Source organism: Atractosteus spatula, chromosome 3 (assembly GCF_055471065.1).
Source record: "Atractosteus spatula isolate fAtrSpa1 chromosome 3, fAtrSpa1.hap1, whole genome shotgun sequence".
Lineage (NCBI taxonomy): Eukaryota > Metazoa > Chordata > Actinopteri > Semionotiformes > Lepisosteidae > Atractosteus > Atractosteus spatula.
Genome location: NC_142708.1, coordinates 26,429,036 through 26,449,097, shown reverse-complemented (window position 1 = coordinate 26,449,097; position 20,062 = coordinate 26,429,036). Strand labels below are relative to the sequence as shown.

Genomic DNA, 20,062 nt, shown 5'->3' with positions numbered 1-20,062 from the left:
TGAGTGGGCCAAAATTTCTCCACAGCGCTGTAAAAGACTCATTGCCAGTTATTGCAAATGCTTGATTGCAGTTGTTGCTGCTAAGGGTGGCCCAACCAGTTATTTGGTTTAGGGGGCAATCACTTTTTCACACAGGGCCATGTAGGTTTGGATTTTTTTTTCCCTTAATAATAAAAACCTTCATTTAAAAACTGCATTTTGTGTTTACTTGTGTTATCTTTGTCTAATATTTCAATTTGTTTGATGATCTGAAACATTTCAGTGTGACAAACATGCAAAAAAATAAGAAATCAGGAAGGGGGCAAACACTTTTTCACACCACTGTATTAGGGCTGTGTTTGAGTTCTAGGTCCTTGGTATTATCTCCATAGCAATGAAAAGTAGTCACTGATCAATCTTAAAGATTTGATTAACCACATATAAGGATTCTTTGCTCCTGTTTAAGAGTTTCTTTTTCTGATAACCACTGGATTTTTAATTAAATGCGTATCTGGAGTGATTTGAAATGAACACTGATGATTTGAAAAAAAATTGGTTTGTTAGCTTTTTGGAAATAGTAATTCATCCAAAATAAATTAGTCTACTTTCAAATTAGGACTAATTCATCTTTTGTAAATGCAATTTGTGAACACATTTGTATTTCTAGGAAGGGACATGTGTGAAATGAACCTAAAGTTGTATTTGAGCAATATTTGTTCAGGCATGATAATGATAATAACCATTGCAACAGCAAAGACAATATTTTCTCATTACAAAAAGACAGGCATTATAAAATGTGTAACTAATTCTTTCTATAGAAGCGCTCGAAGCATACTCAATTCTAAAGCACATTCTTGGCAAATATTGTATATTATGAATTTGTGGCACAGAAATGTTGCTTGGCAGTAATTTCAAGGTGAAGGAGCACTTTAATTACTTTGTAGAGTATTGTGATAGGTGAATACAAATTCATACACATACATATTGTTACAAATAGAGGGTTAAGCAAATATAGTGCGTCATGATAAAAAAGTATTTTTAAAAACTCAATCACAAAAACAAAGGATCCAAAATGTTATACGCATACAACTTTAAACATCATCACTATGTTTTCAAATAAAGGCATTTCAGGTGCCTATATAAAGTTACTTTTTACAAGCATTCCTTCAGAGACGGAAACGAGTTTCTCAATTATGTTATTGAATTATGTTACATGGTATTGTGATAGTTCAGTACAAATCCATAGACTATCTGCTGTTGCAGGTTTCACGGCTAAATGCACCAAAACAAAGTAATTTGAATCGGTTTGTTCAGGCTTTACTTCTCAAAAGACCATCCCACTCACTCTCGGCTCTGTCTAAAATGTTCTATAAACGTGGAAATGGACCACACTTCAATTGTTCTAATCAAGACAAAGAATAATTCAGTGGAACAAAAACCCCTTCTGTTATTTACTCTGCAATTAATACAGCGTACAACAGTGAGTCAGAGCAGGCAGGTTATATATTTAACTATTCTCACACTGGCTATTTGATGCTACTTTTTGGAGCCCGGTTAAGTAACAGCAGCGCTTTGCGCGTCTTACCAGAGCGTGTCAGAACCTTGGAAAGCTCCAACAAGCGAGACTGGGATCTATCATCTGAGAGAGATTACGTATTTAAAGTATTTTTTCCAGCATATAACCCTTTTCTTTGTTTTGATGTGTCACTCATATCTACGACCGCTGTTCACCATTTCAAAGTGCACTACATTTATTCCAGCTGTATGCACCTGAAATGACTTTTTTTATCATACTGTAACGTCTCGTAGGCATTACTGTAGTTCTGTGTTTCCGCTGGCGACAGAAAAGAAGCCCAGCCCCCTGTAATGTGTGATATGTTAGCTTGGTTGTCATTCACTTACTGATTCACAGCCATTCGGTTACTGTCTAGCAACGCAGTGTCAGATAACAAATTTGTCAAATGGTTAAGGCTGTTGAAGCAAATATGTACATAAACCTCATTCACAAAAAAGTGAATGGTGCGCAGCGTTTGACTTTAACGGTCTTCATTTTTCTTGGTACACAAATTTCAACTCAGTAAGGTAAGACATTTTATTTCCATGCCCTGCAAGATGTACTGTTATCTATCTGAAAATAACCTTAGGCGAAGGCAATCGAAAACAACCCTGACGATACAGGGAGGGATCGTAATTTTTCAATATACATGATAATGCAAATGTAATTGTTGGAAATAAACTGCGGGATCAAGCCAGACGACGGTTTGAGTTGCCAGTGAAATAGGTACCGTTACATCTCTACGTTACATGTCACCGAGCAGACATTGCAATCTCCGAATCAAAGCTTTTCTAGGTCATACTTACATACACGAAGTGAAGGTTACGCAGTCTTCCAAGCTTTGCTTTTTGTGTGCAGTGGCGATGTTTTCGGTAAATTACCGAAATTCGAATACATTCATTTACCGAATAAATTATGCAGTTGCAGGTTGTGGTTACTGTCCATCCGAACTTAGACGTGAGTTAAGATGCTGAGAGACGCTCTTGATTGCCGAAAAGAGATGGGTTACAAATCTAGATTTCCATTAGTTGCACACACCTCGAATAGCAATAATGTTGGACTTCTCAATATTTTTCAGCTAGGAGAAAAATAAGAGTGTGGCTAGTCTAGGTTTGTAAAACCCTTGCTCTCTTACCTCATGCAGCCTTATGATGACCCCAACAAACAGTAGATGGGATATAAAATATCTGCCAACTGCCTATGGTGATATAAGTTTTCTAAGGATAATACCCAAAACAAACAAAAAATGGTTCAAATTAATAAAGTGCACATGTAATTAGATATAAAAAATCTGCAAAGTGATAGTTAGCAGAGAAAGGGTAAAAATATCAGAGTAGAAATCAAAGATGTAAAAGTAAACACAAACACATACTGTACCAAGGGAATGAAGGAGATAATTGCAATTGTGAAAAGGATAGCGAGAAAAGGATTTTTCTTTTGGCAGAATAAGGTTTGTAGTCAAAAGTGTGTTTACTTTTTAATAAAAGTGGTAGGAAAAGCCTGAGCCCTAGCACAAAAGGTTCATTTTAACATTATTATCCAGGAAATTACTAACATCAAGTGATTAGATAAATCAGAGTGCAACTGATATTTAGGCTACATTGCTCAGATGCAGATAACAGTAACTAATACACTAATCAAAAGAAGAGAATAGAAACGGGCTATAGTATAATACATACCATGAATTCAACATTTTTATATCCATTACTCAGATTACAACATAAGGTTAAAAAGTCAAAGAAATGCTGGTTAATATCTGAAGGACTATCGAATACAAAACAGGGGTATAATACTGTATATTGACTAGGAAGATTAATCATTGAAAACATAGAGATCTAAAGAACAAAGAAAAACACTCAGGAGTTACAAAGGAAAAACATCTAAAATGTTCCAGTCTTAAGAGCAGAAACAGCATTGGTTTTAGCTGCACAAGAAACCACTGAAATATACGCTACAACCAGAATATGACGGCAGACCGTGTAATGAACTGCTTTCAGTTTTGGGAGGAGCATAAATCTACAAGCACTTCATGTAACTTCATTGTGTCCTAGTGACTAATATAGTGTGTAATATAGTTTTCTTTCAATTTTGATTCACCTTTCAAAGAGCAGGGGTGTTAACCTAGGTGTGTGGGTCAACTGTGCAAGCCCACTGATACTCTAATATTGGAGAAAATGAATGTACCTTCTGTAGGAGGGGGGCATTTTTGTTCTGCGTTTAAACCAATAAAAGCTGACTTATAAGGTGTTTCAGTATAAAAAATTATGCAAAAGAACATGCTTATATTAATACTAATGTAAGGAAAAGGAGTAGTTAGTCACATCACATTCAATAACCACTTATCCAATTCAGGATCACAGTGGCCCCCGAGCCTATCCTGGGTAGTTGGGTACAAGGCAGGATACACCCTGGATAGGATGCCAGTCCATCACAGGGCGAGCCTGTGCACACCAGGGCCACGTTTAAAGAAAGCCAAATAATCTATCCTCATATCATTCTTGGCCTTTTTGCCTAAGATCAAGTGTAGCATCTTTGGACTGTGGGTAAGAAACTGGAACACCCGGAAGAACAAGTAGGAGAACATGCGAACTCCATGCAAATACAGTAGCACCCCAGGGACTGAGCCCAGGGCTTCAGTACTGTGAAGCAGCAATGCTAACCAATGCACCATCATGCCACCCAGAGTTGTTAGTGTTAATGTTTATAGTTTGGTAATACAGTGTTCATTTTAAAAATGTCCTTGACCATTCAATATTATTTTAACTAGTTGTTTTAAAATACTTCATATTGTTTCTGCTAGCAATATTAAAAAATCCTACCATGCTATGATGATCTGTTCTGACAATCAGTATGATATTATAATATTCCTAATATTGGAAGAAAGCACACAAAATGGAGTACTGCCAAAGATACTTTGCCTTGATACATAATAATTAATTTTAATATGCAATGTATTTTTGAGCTTCTTTATATCACATTAATTATTCCCTTACTTCAAAGCCACTTTTATGCCAAAGAGGAAATGAGAAACTAAACTGTTTGATTATTTTGTGCAAATCTGTTGATGCTTTCTCACACACAACAAGCCTGCAAATCTGTGATCCTGTGAGCCCGGAGTTTTCTTTTTCTCATTTGCCACCAGCAATGCATGATTTATTCACCTAAACTCCAGTCACGAAGAAACCATTCAAACCCAAAACCCATTTTTTATTTGGTAAGCACGAAAAGCAGGGCTATAGTACTGGAGTAAACCTGTTAGCTCAGAGAAATGTACTTTCAGCCGCAGTGAGTAATATTTGAAAATATTGGTAAACACATGTGAAATTGCTCGAACACTATTACTTCTCTCCAAATACCCTTTATTGATTAAACATTTGACATTTCACTTTATTGACCTTTCTTAAGGCTTGTCATTGGACAGAACAGAACATTGGAAGAATAGCTTTAATTGATCTTTTTGCTATTAAATGACATCATTATACAGTTAACAGGCTTTGTATTCTGACATCATGTCCATTTTCATAGATAAATTGATACTTGTAATGTAACAGAATGGACCGTATCCATGTTATTTTACTGCTGTACCCAGATAATTCCTGTTTTTATCTAAGAAAACAACACTGATATTGTATTATTTTTATTATATAACATAAGGATCTTTTATTTTCAGTTTCAAAAAACAAATGGGACATTTAATGCAACCTAAAAGGTTTTTGTCCATTATTGTTTAAAGATCAAGTTTCAAAATGTTGACCATGAATGTACACATACTGTATGCTTCCTCTCTCTCTCGATATCATTTGGTAACAACATCAAATATGAGTAATAGCATTTTCCCCACCAGATATTAAATTAATACATGTGGGTTAGACTGACAGTAGTTCAAATTCAAAACCAACCACAAAGAAAAAATGCACAAATGCAAGATGAACTCTCCCAGGTCTGATATGTGAAGTTAAAAGAGGTCAAAAGAATTGTAGCCCTGACATCGTTTGGCTCGTGTTTTTCATCATTTCACAGGAGGCAGCTCACCTTGTCAATCCTCATTTTCTTAAAAAAGGCTGTTTCAGCTAGAGAGTAGAACTTTCTTCCCTCGAAGTTCTGCGGCATTTGTTCACACAGCCCCTTATTGACTGGTTTCTGGTAACCATGGCAGAATGTTCAGTGTGCTTGGCCTTTGTAAATCCCAAAGGGTTATAAAACCTGATTGTCCTTTTAAAAAAGGGAGACACAGCTGATAATTTCTTCTGTTGCTTGGTACCTGTGATAGTTTTGGTTGCTGGTGGAGAGTACATGTTGGCTTTGAAAATTGCAGTCTGGCTACAGTTAAAATCACTAGTGGGTGTCAAGCAAAGGTAAGGCTTTTAATTTTGCTGTTGTAATATACTTCTTAAGAAAGGACAAATAGTTCATGCTGATCCCTTTTTTCCTTTTTTTCAATTTTTCCACTTAGAAACTGCAGGAAATCCCAGGTCTTGGCTGCCACATCAAAAGTTCCGCTGCTGATGTAAGAGAATAATTAACTTTAGAATTCATTTAGAGATTAATTAACTGTAGAACCTTACAATTCAAAGCACAGGTGCTGACCTAGTGTAACCATTGCTGATGAAATATGTGCATGAAAGCTCTGTTAAAGGAGAATCTCTAATACTGTCAGAAACCTTTTTTACTATCTGCATCCATTTAGTAAATCACTATTTGCTCTATTATCTCCTGCTGGTTGTGTGTGTTTCTACTTCCTACTGGAGCCGTTAAAAGTATATTAGGAAACTATTCTTTGTGGAAAATGTGATGTGGGGGAGGTCTACAGCACTGAGCCACTGTAACTTCTCACCTTGGAAAAAGCACAGCATCCTTCCAGTTTTCTTGTCCTGTACTTTTCATTTCTGTTTGCTTTTTATGTGTTTTCAAAAGCTTGTTTTGCTGAAATAGTGAAAGAGCATTGTAAGTTAAACTTAACTACAAAGACCCAATAAAAATCACTCAAATCATATCATGAGATGTGTTTCTATTAGGGAAAGCTGAGGTAAAGATGTCATCAATATCAAACATCGTTGAATAGTGATTTTTTTTCCAGATACCATCAAAGATAGCAGTTCCCTAAAATGTAAAGTCTTTCAACAGCTACTTAAACCACTTACACAGGGCATACTTCTAGAATTGAAACTATAAACTGTATGGTGCACACTTTAACTGTAAGGATATGTAGACACTGGAGGTAAAATCTGGATCCACCATTGTAGGGTGAATTATTCAGACCCTTGGCGAAGAATTGTTGCCTGTGCTGATTTGGCCTGTGAACATGAGCTGTCACATTCTTCTACAGCAGCAGGACATTCCAGTTTTCTAGCACCAGTTACAAAGTGAGATACAAACTCTGATGGATCAGTGCTGAGGAGTTCCAGCAAATCTTTACCAGTTTCGTATACTACACTCTGTGATATTACAAATTAAGGTGCTGGGACATAAGAGTGGCAGAAACTTTCAACATCCCAGATATTTCAGTGTCCTTTTGGATGAAATGGTAAACTTAGGTTTTGAGGTTCTGGGCTGTTATAGATCCCATGGCATGGTAAGATGTAGTGTTAAAGTTATCAGCTAATCTGAATTTCCTCTGTAATTCCCTTGGTGAAGTAATATCTCAATTACCCATCTGACCTGCTGTGCAGTGGGGCTGTTGGTACATACAGTTGCTGCAGCTACAGTACATGTCACCCAAGTGCATTCTGCCAGGGCTTATCAATCTGGATAGTGACTTTTAAGATTTACTGTTAAACTGTATCAAGCCATTACAGAGTATGATTTATTTTCATAGAATCATAGGAACTACTCCTTTGCTTGCTTTGAAAAATGTTTCAGCTAATGTAAAGATATCAGAAGTATTTAGGAGTTGTAAAGGTTGACAAATTCAACTGAATTTTGAAGCACTAGCAAAGAAAACTGGACATATATAAGTTGGGTTTATAATCATTCTGACAACATGCAAAATGAGTACATTTATTTACTCCTCATTATGGTTTAAAGAACAGACTGTTCCTTAAGTTTGCATCGCAGGTAGGAGTTGAATATTTCTGTGAAGATGGCAAAATCCGATGGCAGTTTGCAGCTTGATGCCACGTCATCATATCCTGAGGAATGCAATACCTAAGCAGGAAAAAGGATAAACAGTCAAGAAAGGCCCTTAAAAAAAAAACAAAATCACGATGCGGGTTTGTAGTTTTGAAAACAGGGGTTGGTTTGAAATTGTTAGGAGCAGCATTAATGTACAGGGATATGGATGAAAAGTGAATAGAGTCGTCTTTCACAAGCGTGGACGCTCGCTGATTCCTCAGTAGGCTGCTTGCTTGTCCCTCAGCCTGAGCTATTGTGCTGATCCTCAGTGGTTTTTCTTTTCCAGTCCTATTCTTTATTTCCATCCTGCGCGGCTCAATTAACAAACACAGGGGAGCTTTGTGTCACAGGGCTCTGCTGTGAGAGAGTCCTGTAAGGAGGCTCCTCTCACTCTGCAGGAGAGCCGTGCCACTCACATCCCACAACTGCTTCAGCAGTTGCGGAGATGGTGCTTCTTTGCATATTCATTCTCTATGCATCTCACACCAGGGAGCCAAAGAGTGCTGTCCCTAATTAAACAGCCACGCAAGTCTTCCTAAGGTTTCTTTTCTGTTTTGTTCTTTTACAGTTTTTTTTTGAAGAGCAGCTTTTCTTCTGCGCGTGTTTTCCTGCTGACTTGTTGGAAAAAAGAAGGAGGACTGGAAAGGGGGACTCGAAACAAGGATTTTATCTGAGAGCTGGGTTTTCATTCCATTTCAGAGCTGTATGGGAAGCAGACAGTAATGCCAAGAGACCAGCCTGGTACTCTGTTCTCCAGAGGAGATCAAACACTGCCTGGAGCTGGTGAGTAAAGAAAGTTCATTTTTTCTCGGTCATGTCTTGTTGCTTATTAACCAAATGAAATATCCCAGTGGATATGGAAAGGTGAATTTCATTTTCTGGGGGGACTTTGCCAGATCTCTTTTTTGGTTCTTATCCATATAGCCATATTCTTCTGCTTCATCCTCTTTTATCATCATAACATGAATTGATACTTCCAAAAACAAAACAAGTGTGTTGTCATGCTATATCTCCAATTTGTATATTTCCAGTCTACTAAGGAAATGTAATACATGGTGTTTAAATAATTATCAAGGTAGCCAGGGAGGATCTGGTGCTGAAAAGGAGTCTTGGGAAAAAAGGGAACCTTTTGAAATGAGAAAAATTAGAAATGTTGGAAAAAGTCTGGTCCTGAGGTACTGTGTGGATAAAAATACTAAATTGCGCATGCACAATATGCACTATTTAAAACCAAATCAAGGTTTTATGCACAAAATTATAAAGGTACACATGTTGTATATTTTTCGATACATGCATTGTGCCCAGCTAGTATATACTTTCAGCAACAGTAAGAGAAAATGGAAGCAAGGGACCTTTGACTTCTAAATCTATATCATTATAATTGACGTGCTTTTGCTTAAGTATGTTCCATACTTATATACATACGTCATGGGCTGAAAGGGAACTCACACTGTCCACCAAGCTGTCAATTGTCTTATCCCTTCAGTAAAATACCAGTAAGAATGTTTATTAAAAGTGGAAAAAACTCAGGTGTAAGATGAGCAGAGCTGTCTACATTGATGAGAGATTAAAAGACACGTAGTTGAACCATTATGTACTGTAACAGGAAATATGTTCTTCAAAAAGATGGTGCTGCTTGTCTCAAAGGCTAACTGTTTATGCAGAATGAAGAAGAAACATTACAGTATTTGTGAGCAGGAAAAATCAGCATACCAGCCTGCTTTATAATGTAAAACTCTTCCTTTCTCTGAACCAGGTTTTTCAGCACAGAGATCAGTGGAACAGAATTCATTTCTGAAACTGCAACAAACACATGTGAAGTGTTTGAAGGTTAGAGTAAACTGGGTATTCATGAGGACATCCCTTTGATTTTTTCAGGCAGCCTTTAAATAGGGCACTCAGTGAGAGAGCAGAATTAGCACAAATAAGTGTCAATGCCCTAATTGAAGGCTGCTTTCAATGAGGCTCTAATTGGGCAGGTATTTAGGAACCCTGCTTGATTTAGAAGTTGTCAGATTTATGGAATAAAGCGTTACAGTTTTGCCAGTGGTGACGCTTCTACTTTTCTTAATTGTCATTTGCCGAGTATGATTTGAAATAGTGTCGTTGTTATTGCTCTTCCACAGCTGTGCCCTCTCCTTATTATGAAGTTGTTAATAGGAATTTGTTTTACAGTCTCAATTTGTCTTTCAGTTTCTTACAGTATCCTGGTTTATGGGTCTCCAGGATACCATCAGAATGTGAACTTCTGGATGAATGGGAAATTTTGAGTTAATACTCAAAAGGCTCCTGTAAATGCAAACATAATTGCTGCACGTAATTAATAAATATTATATCTACTATGCAAAGGTGATTGCTTGCAGAGAAATGATCTAGATCTAGATTCTAGATTTCTTCTAGAAATAGACAATAGAGTAAATATTAACTCCATTACAACAACATGGCAAGAAACTGTTCTGTCACACTAACTTATAATGAGAAAAAGAAACTCATAAGACATAAGTCAAGCTGTTCAACTTACTGATTTATAAGACAATATAGCAAAAATAATGTGCTCACACAGACAGATGTGAAAGTAAATACAACAGCTAAGACCTTGACTAAATGGAAGTGAATTTAAAAAAAACAACAAATTTGTCATGTTTGACTAAATTTTGCATCTAAAAGGCTTCATGCTCAGTTGCACATGTTGAGATCATTCCTTCCGTGACTACATCTAAACTCTGTGTGGGTGGAGAGTTTGTGTAAGAAATCGGAATACCACATTCAGTGCACGCAGCCATTGTATAGTGATGCATTTCTTTTTCACCCCAGCTACTTTGGGAATATTATTGTCACTGTATTTTTCCCTTCATGGGAATCCAAAATGCTCATGGGGTACAATCGTTCAGTTTTGAGATTAGAACGAACTTGTTTCTCAAATCAAAGTGCAGTGGCCTCTGGTCTGAGAAATGATTTAGTATTTAATAAATATGCGCAGATACATTTCCTTGCCTTCAGAAATAGTGCTCTTAGTTATAAATGTTTTTTTTAAATACTCAAAGTGCTGAATCATAGTACATGTATAATAATATAATAAAAAGTAAAAAAATTAAAGGAAAATAACCACATGAAATAAAACAAAATAATACATTTAAAGCTGTTGCAAAAATATATTATTAATCACGTTGTTTAATCAAATGTTCAGTATCACAGTGTCTCTAATGCATCTGGGCATTGAAATACTCAATCATACAGCTCTAGAAGGCTCTCATTCCCAATGTGCAGAGCCCTGCCTTCGGTAGAATAAGAAGACCTTAGTCTGCAGATATCAGATTAAATGTCTAACTGTATTCATGCAATAAAGCTTTAAGGTAACCCTAAGCTAAACCATTCTGCATGCAAGCACATAAATTTTAAAATCTACCCTAAGTTTCACAGGCAGGCAATGTGATTACACAGTACAGGAATTATATGCTAAAGACATAGTTTGCACATGGTCCAAGATTAGACATTGTGAAGGCTTTTGAGTACCTTGGTATGTACCCCAGTTGGTAAAGCAATAGAGTATCAGGGTTATCTTTATTAAATAAACACATATCTCAACTTTACAACATCAGATAAACAAAACAAGGCAATTTGCTGTTAAATAGATAAACACACCTTAACCAAAGATAAACAAATCTTTCCCTCTCTGGGAATGCTACAGAGATGGAAAAAACACATCACAAATCATCCTCATGATTTTTCTCATGGGCTTCAAGTGACAACATAGGAACAGAAATAGCTCCAATGTTTCTAACTTCTCACAAGATTTTAATTTCAGCACTTGGTCCCAGAATTTCTGCTGCAGATCAGACATATGTTTATTTTTACTTCATATTTTTGGTGGTATGATTGCTAACAATAGAGATTCAACACTGATCAGTGTTAAAGTGTTTATCTATTTAATGCTGATGGTATGGGATGTAGTTTGATTTGTACTAGAATTAAAGGTATTCTGACGTATATTTTTAATTGCACAAAGAGTGGCAATGCCCCCAAATCATATTAAGATTTATTTAAACGTTTCCAGTATTATTAATAATATTCAACTGAAATAAACAAGAGTGGCAGGGTGGTGCAGTGGTTAGAATTACTGCTTTTGCAGAACTGGGACTCTGGGTTAAATTCCTGGGATGCTATCTGCATGGAGTTTGTATGTTCTCCCTGGATTTTTGCCAAAGATATACTGGTAGTATACTGGTTTGTGTGTTTGTGTGTCCTGTGATGGACTGGCGTTCCTTCCAGGATGTATCCTGCCTTGTGCCCATTGCTTGCCAGTATAGGCTCTGGCTGTCCTGTCAGCTGGAATTGGAAGAAGCAGTTAGGAAATGGATGTATAGGAACAGCTTTGGCTTCATGGTAAAGTCAGATTGGAAACTACATCTATAGTAAATAATAACCAAATTTCAAAAACTTGTGTGAAGGAAAGGAAGATAGAAAGCAAATTAAACTGCTTATTGAATAATTTCTATCATTAGCTTTTAATGGATCTTACAACCTACTTAACAGTATAGCATAACAAGTTATCCTTATCACAAGTATGGAGTTCTTGTAATATATTTGGTAGACGTAGTGCCGAAAACAGTATTGGATAGTTTCTCTGGGAATGATATTGGAGTAGCACTTGCTAGTTAGTTATTGGATAGTAATGTACTAAGCATGAAACTGTTGAACAGATGTCCACAAAAATGTAAAGTGAAGGCACAAACTGCCAAAAATTGAAAAGCGTTTTTCTTTTTTAATAAAGTTGTATCCATGGGCAAGTGAGCCCAATTTCCCTGCTGAAAGAGGTAAACCTCTACTGATAATATGCGTTTCACTGCTTGTATGTCAGTTAGCCCTTGGGCTTTAACACTGCCACCAACACCTGTTGGATTAGTATCTCTAATCTGGATCACAGATCATTTGTCAGCTAATTAATAATGTCCCTGGGCTTCAGATGCAGCTGTTGGAAGCTGCCTCAGTCCAACTGGCTGAAAAGGGCATTGTGTTGCTGTGTCAGAGAGATAGGCCTACCACTTGAATGTTAAGATGCCAGCAAGCTGGATATTTGTTGGAGGTCCTTGCTGTTTGAATGCGTCTTCTCAGTTAATACCTTAAAGCACTTGAGAGTAATTCAGAGCAGTCAATCTCCATGTACTGTATATAGTTCACGTTTAATACAAGTGCTTTTCAGATGGAAGGGCTCATTCAGTCCCACACAGTTGCTGCCAAATGCATAATTAAAGGACAGTGAAAGTGCTGAAAGTGTGAAAAGGGGTCTGATAAACACAATGGAATAAAATAAAACATTTCTTTTATTAATCAGAATACAGTTTGTAAGACATAATATTCAATCTTTATCAAAGTCTGATGACTTATTACTTGCCTTTGTCAGGCTGAGAACAGGTATTTATAACCAGCCTTGCTTTGTTTAGCTACATTTCAGGAAGTATATAAAAAGAATGCTTTGTTTCATTCTAAATTTGGAGCCTATTTTATGTAATGCCTCTACCAAGTCTAAAACGAATGATATACACTGAAGTGGAAGATGACCATTGAAAGTTATGTCAGCATAATGTTAAGAGATAGATTGATAAAAACTTACATCTAGGACTGAATTATTTCATTTCACTAAAAATGATTGTTGGCATGAAGCAGTTAAACATAAGGACATATAGCCATAGACAAAATCATTCAAATATGGCTATTTGTCATATTTTCATATGCTGCCTTATATGGATTAACACAGTACAAAGATGTTTCAATGAATACTTTAAAGCATTCTCATGGTAAAGCATTTACATAAAAATAGTTACAGCTCTAGCTAATATAATAGTCATATATGTCACTTTTCCACACTGTATCTGCTATGCCGCAAACACATGAATCCATTAAATTAGAAATCAAAGTTGATCTCCTGGAGCTAAGACTTGCACTGAATGGCGAGTTCTCTGCTGGACAGCTGCTTCCCTGAAGCACGAAAGAAGCAGAAATGACTGGGTGTGCGGTCAGGGCTATGCGATGAGTGGTCTGAGCGTCGCAAACAAAATGCTGAACAAACCAAATGCTCGTCACAACAATGTTAAAAATCCAGGTGCAGCTGTCAGTGTGCTACAGGAACAACACCATTCCCACGTGATAACATATCAGAGGCAGCAGATAGAGCCTAGGTAGATGAATATAGTGTTGAGTTTCTTTACAATAATAGGTGGTTTCATGTATCTATCAGAGCTATTAGAGTGGCAGACACCCTCATTCGTAGACGAGGTATTTTTAAGTCTATGTCAATGCTCATCTTGTCGGCTTCCCCTGCCATTACCAAGAGTATTGCCCCATACGCACTCCTTTTGCCAGGACATGGGGAACATACACTTTCTTGAGTGGGTGATGAACCTCAGGCACTGTTGTCCCTTTTGTAGGCAGAAAACAACCACAGACAGGTGGCGAAGCAGACATTGGCTCGGTTTGACTCTAGAGATTGAAACACATTGAGGTAACTTGTTCTTTGACTGTTTGGAGTCTGGTTTCCTTATTTAATTAATCATCCTAATTTATGAAAATAAATGTAAAAAGTTTTGAAGCTGTTTTAAAAAATTGCTTTAGCAAAAATGAATTACTGCCCATATTGCAGTTGTTTCCCCAGCCTTGCTGACTTGGTTTCCTTGGATATATGTATATAATAATTGTGGGCAGAGACCAAGGACTATGACTATGGGGCAGCTGCCAATAGAGGTCACTATACAGAAGGCTCATGGACTTAGTGTAAAAAATGTAATCACATTAATCATAAAAACATGTACAAGAAATGATTTTGTACTCGAAATGATGGCTGTATAATTAAATTAGTTTTATTCACAACCTACTCATAAAGGTTTATTAACACCACGAGTAATAGAATTTCTGAAATTCCATTATAAAAGACAAGACATTATTAGGTTAGCCCTCGAGTATACTTAAATTATGTCTTCACCGAGATCCAAGAGGGAGCTATAGAGCAAGTTCTCTTACTGTGGCCTACTGTTGTCTCTAATGGATGAGGCTTCGCCCTAAAAGAGGGTTAAGAAAAGAATATCTCAGATGTTAGGACAAACACTGGCTCTCTGCTTGCACTCCTAGTGTACATTGGACACCACTGGGAGGCTAAAGTGCTCATCTTCTTTTGGACACCAGTGAAAATCTGATTAAAGCATTTTTTAGAGCTTCACTTCTGAGGGCTCTTGTTCGCATGTGTAAATGTGTGTTTAAACAGCCCAGCCAGGTGTCTGAAATGGCTTCATAATTAGAACGTCTCTGTTGGTGTGCTCCCTCCTGCAAATGTATCCCCCTTCTCACCTTTTAGGTTTTAATAAATGGTTTGACTGAAAGGATGGCTTGTCCGCGGGTTTTTGAGAACCATATACGCTGAAAGAGTTTTCTGATTCTTTGTGTCGTTCTTCTCTGTTTTTTCTATTAGAATTTACAGTTTCTCTTTTGCTTTAAAATTTTGGTTTGGAAAATAGAAAGGAAATGTTACTACTTAAAACTAGTTTTTTTTTTTAAAATCGACTAAGTCTGGCAAAACGTATAAGTAGTAACAAGACCCTACATGAATGTTTTGATTCCATGATTTACAAAATCCCATACAGAGTGCTGTGAAATTATATTCAGTCATTTTCCTTATGTTTACACATTTTGTTAAAGACGCTTTAATACACCCATCCCTCGATTTACATGTAAATCATTTTAACTTTGAATGTAAAACCTTTCAACTTATTCCCGAGTCTACATTGTGTAAAGAACATGATTATAGAAAAATGATACAATAAAACTATTTATAGATCTAGGAATTTCAGAGTTTTCAGCCTATATTTTTCCTTATGCACTTTATATATTTTAGTCTTGTATTAAATATATTCTTATATTTATGCATGCTTTCCTTTTACATTCAAACTGTAACAAGCCCTACAGCATGTAGCCACATACCGCAGGGGATCTCCTTCTCTCTTGCAAGAGGAAAATGTTAATTACTTTTGAATATAGTCTGTTTCTCTTTGTTATTTTTCACACGGGGGAATATTTTACAAAATACCTTCTCAAAAACAATGAGTGGTGCAAGCAATGTACAGTATAGATTGAGTGATTAATAAGATATCCCTGTAGCACAAAATTCAATTGCCAATTGTAGCTTTCTGTACAAGAGATGTGTGAAGCAGTAAAATAAGTAAACCTGAATAAGGACACCTGAATAAAATAAGGACACCTGAAGAAGGCTCCACGGCCGAAACGTTGTGTTCTCTTTCTTCTTTTTTTCAGCATGGAATAAACCTATTACTTGTTCCTTTGCAGCCTACGCATGCTGACGCAGCTACCCACCTGAGTAAAATAAGTAACATCACGTCAATAATTAACAATAATTAACAATGTTTCCCAAAGGAAAAACTTGCAAATAAACTATGATTTGTGGAAAATAAACGAGTAGGCTGTCTTTTTGAGTACATTTCCTTTTCAGATTCCAAAAAAAGCGAAGTTAAGAATGGGAAATAGTTAAACATGGGAAAGTCAGTTTGTCCTGAAAGAGATTTTTCTTAGCAGGATGACACAGCTTTTCTCAGCACAAAGAGCCAACATTCACTATTTTTAGGAATTTCTTTGGTATGTCTGTCATAGTCTATATCAAAATATGGTTGATAATAGGTGAGCATGCAATACGACTGTAAGTGACCTTAGTTACAACAGCAGTTTCAAAAAATTAAATTGCACGCAGAGCTAGAACATGGATGTGTATCTAGTTAGAAAACCTATTTCTGTGATATATTAATTTGTCCTTCCAAAAATGGAATTAAAATGTGTTTTTAAAACTTTAAAAATGTAAAAACTCAGTTAAAAAAATCTTTCCTATAATACTTTTATGTCTAGTACTTATAGGATTGTTTTTCACAAACCAGTTGATGGCTAACTCCGTGTTCTTAATACTGCTGTGACGGCCTTCTTAGCGAGGCTTGCCAAACTGCAGATCATTGTCTTACTCTGTTTATGACATTATGGCTCATCCAGCCGGCAGTGATTGTAGCTGTTTCTCTGTGGTGAGAGAAGCTTTTAGGTCAGTTATGTAACTACAATCAGGTTTTTGCTGCCATAGTGACAGTACACACTTCAGAAGTGCTTTGTGGCTGAAACCAATCCTAGCCGCAAAGTCCAACTAGCTAGTTGAAGATTTTTTTTCTGGAAGACCTGAGGAAAGGAGGGCTTGACTATTGTGAAGATTTCCAAATACACAAAGAAGTGCAGCAATAAATGTATTTCGTGTTTTCAGGAAAATAATTTAGGTTCTGGCTGAATTTGTTCTGTTCCTCTACTTTACAAAAATTAAACGCTAATGTTCATGAGAGAAAAATCCCAAACTGGAAAGAGTGAATCTGTTAAGAAGGCAATTACTTTCATGGCAAGAAACTGATTTCACTGATTTTGTTAAATTAAAATAATTTCTCCTTCTATTTGAAAGGTATCATGTGCTGACTTATACTTATGCAAGAAACCCCTCCCATTATTTTGCATCTCATATAAATCTGATTTTTAATTGGTTCATAATTGTGGAATGCAGAAAACAAGTGTGTTCCATGTATTATACCAAGAGAGTTTAGTGGTACAGGGTTACAGCTAAATGTCATGGAGCTTCTGCAAAACAGGGAACTAACCCCCAAGTCTAGGTCATTCAAAGTCACAGTCTTTTTATTTAAATAATTACTACCCAAGAAAAAATACAAGAATGAAAAGAAAAATAGAACAAACGTTGTATTTAAGTACAGTATATGCTTTGCTGGATAAAATGTCATATTATATCATCAAAATGTTTCATCCCACCCCTTCCTTCCTTACAAGGAAGAAGCACTTCTTTAAGGGCAGCTTTTGCATTCCTGATTTTAAAAAGAAAAGCAAAACTATGGAAAGCTTAGCTTTATTAAAACTGTTGCATAATATTACAATGAAAATCTGATTAAATAAAATAGGCTAATAATAAAATATGCTAATGTGTTTTTAGGGAACTTTAGCATGAAGATATGTAGACAGTTTTTTTTCTTACTTCATCTTATTATTAATTAATTCTATATCAGTTTGCCCTGAAGACATATATTGTAAAATAGTATTGTTTCTGTACTTGATGCTTTCTCATCGTTACCAAGGCAATCTGAACTCATGCGATAGATGTTGACAATGATAAGAGGAGGTATTTGAATTTCCTTCTTGATCTTTTGACTGGCCTGGGGAAACAAGGAATCCCTTTTCCATTTCGCAAACTTCAGGGCTTTAGTGAAGCCTAAATAAGGAACAGATTACGATGTGTAGCTGTTCCCTTTAATCCTATCTTTGTGTCTGACGACAGGAACAATGGGAATCCCAGCAGAGTGGCCACAGCAGAGGCCATGAGTCAGCAACGATGGAGATACCGAACCCCAGGTCAAACAAGAAACGGTGACAGAGGATGAAAAGGCCAAAGCCTTGACAGCCTTCATGAACTGTTAGTAGCAATTTCTAGCCGGCAACTCACCCGGAGCCTTCAGTTTGCCTTGATTTGCCTTGTGTCAAAGTTTACTTCGCTGAGCCACTTTTTTAATTTACAACTAAACCAAACCTGGAAATACCAGTAATCTAGAGGCAACGTGAAACTCTCTTCCCATGTGCTGAAGTGTGGCTTTAGAATGGCAAGAAGAGAGAGACAAGAACAACAACTTTTGTTTGGTTAAACTGACACTTTTAAGCCTTTGTTTTAAAGGCTTTTACTTAAATGCAAACTCTGTTTTCACGGCATACCATTGCAATAAATGAATTGCAATATCCTAGATTGTCCACACTGAAGAGCCTTCAGAAAATTATGACATGTGGAAAGCCAAGGAGATTAACTTTGGAGCAATTCTTTTCTACATGGCAGAGGTATATAAAGGTAAGATTTATGCACCTGCAAAGACAAAGGGGATTGAACTCACCTTGAAAAATCTTAAATGGATTTATCCTCGACAATGTTTTGCATAGGGAAGGTTTTTATGAGAATAAATGAAAATGGTAGCTCTGAAATTGAAAAGCTTACCCGTCAGTTTTAAGATGTTTTGTAAGCCATTTTTGAAAGAAATATTAATGATTGACCACAGCGTGGACATGACTTTGACATCAGATAATTGCCACAACGAATTCAAATAATCTTACCTTAGATCTATAGTTCTTTTGTCCTTCTGTGAACTGCAATGAACATCCTATCCTTTGTTCTGGCTTCTCTTACAGTAGCTCTCAGTTTTAACGTCAAACCGCACACATGAAAGAACACTGCATATGAAACACAAATCATTGAAATTTAAAGACTGAGCTGCTTGGACGATTAATTAATAATCCAGCACAGCTGGGCATCATATGAAATGATTGGTTTATTCACTCTGAAAGCTTGCCTTTATTGTTGTTGCTTTATTAATGAAACAATGTAACAGTTCATTCATTTTTAAACACGTTATTCATTTTTTAAAATAATTTATTTGGGTAAATCTTGGATTTTGAATTTCAATGTTAGTCCAAGCTAAAATTCATAATATACTGTAATTCATTTTACTGAAGCAATTTATGTAAATTATCCTTGTTGCTACAAATTTTTATTTGCATTATGATGCATGTTTTAAAGTACCAGTTGTGATTAAAGTATGAGTTACCAGATCTCTTATTTCTACCTAGGATTAAAAATATCCTAATGGAGTTCAGGACATTCAGTTGTCCTTAAAGAACTCCTCATATTACCTTATTTTATGGTATGGACAATTTACTGTTCTATGCGATTTTATATTTATATCTCAGAAATGTGTGCTTGACCATTTGTTTTCCTTTTTTGGTAGTGTGTCACAAGAGATTGTGATTGCTTCAGATTGTGTTGCTTTCAATGTCTATCAAGGATCTCTCTGAATTAATTAATTGATTTTCTTTTCTTACTGTTTAATCCATCCATCTATTGTCAGAAAGCCATATATTCCTCATAGGGCCTGAGTAACATAAAGACTATCCCAGAAAAACAGGATGGAAAGCAGGAACACAGCATGGACCTGATGTCACTACTTTGCAGGGCACACACACTAGTAGATTTAGTCTGGGAAAGGTTTAAGCATACCAGAGCACCCTGAGAAAATCCACATGAACATGCAAACTCCATACTCTGCAATATGCTCTGGTCTGACTCGAACCCAGGACCCAAAAACCTCTCAGGCTGTAGCATTAATGCAACTACCATGCTGCGCTATACTGTTTAATAAGAATAACTCATTACATTTTTATAGTGGTTTTCTATACACTCCACTCAAAGCGCTTTACAGGTAATTGGGACTCCCCTCCACCACCACCAATGTGCAGCCCCACCTGGATGATGCAACAGCAGCCATAGTACGCCAGAACACTCACCACACA

General features: G+C 36.5%; 1 long non-coding RNA gene across 1 annotated transcript; it reads left to right on the top strand.

Moving 5' to 3' along the window:
- Positions 1 to 1,897: 1,897 nt before the first annotated feature.
- On the top strand, positions 1,898 to 19,090 carry LOC148837622 (uncharacterized). Its single transcript, XR_016090817.1, has 4 exons — positions 1,898 to 2,061; positions 5,988 to 6,041; positions 8,345 to 8,428; positions 18,012 to 19,090. It is a non-coding gene; the product is annotated as an uncharacterized LOC148837622 (long non-coding RNA).
- Positions 19,091 to 20,062: the final 972 nt, after the last annotated feature.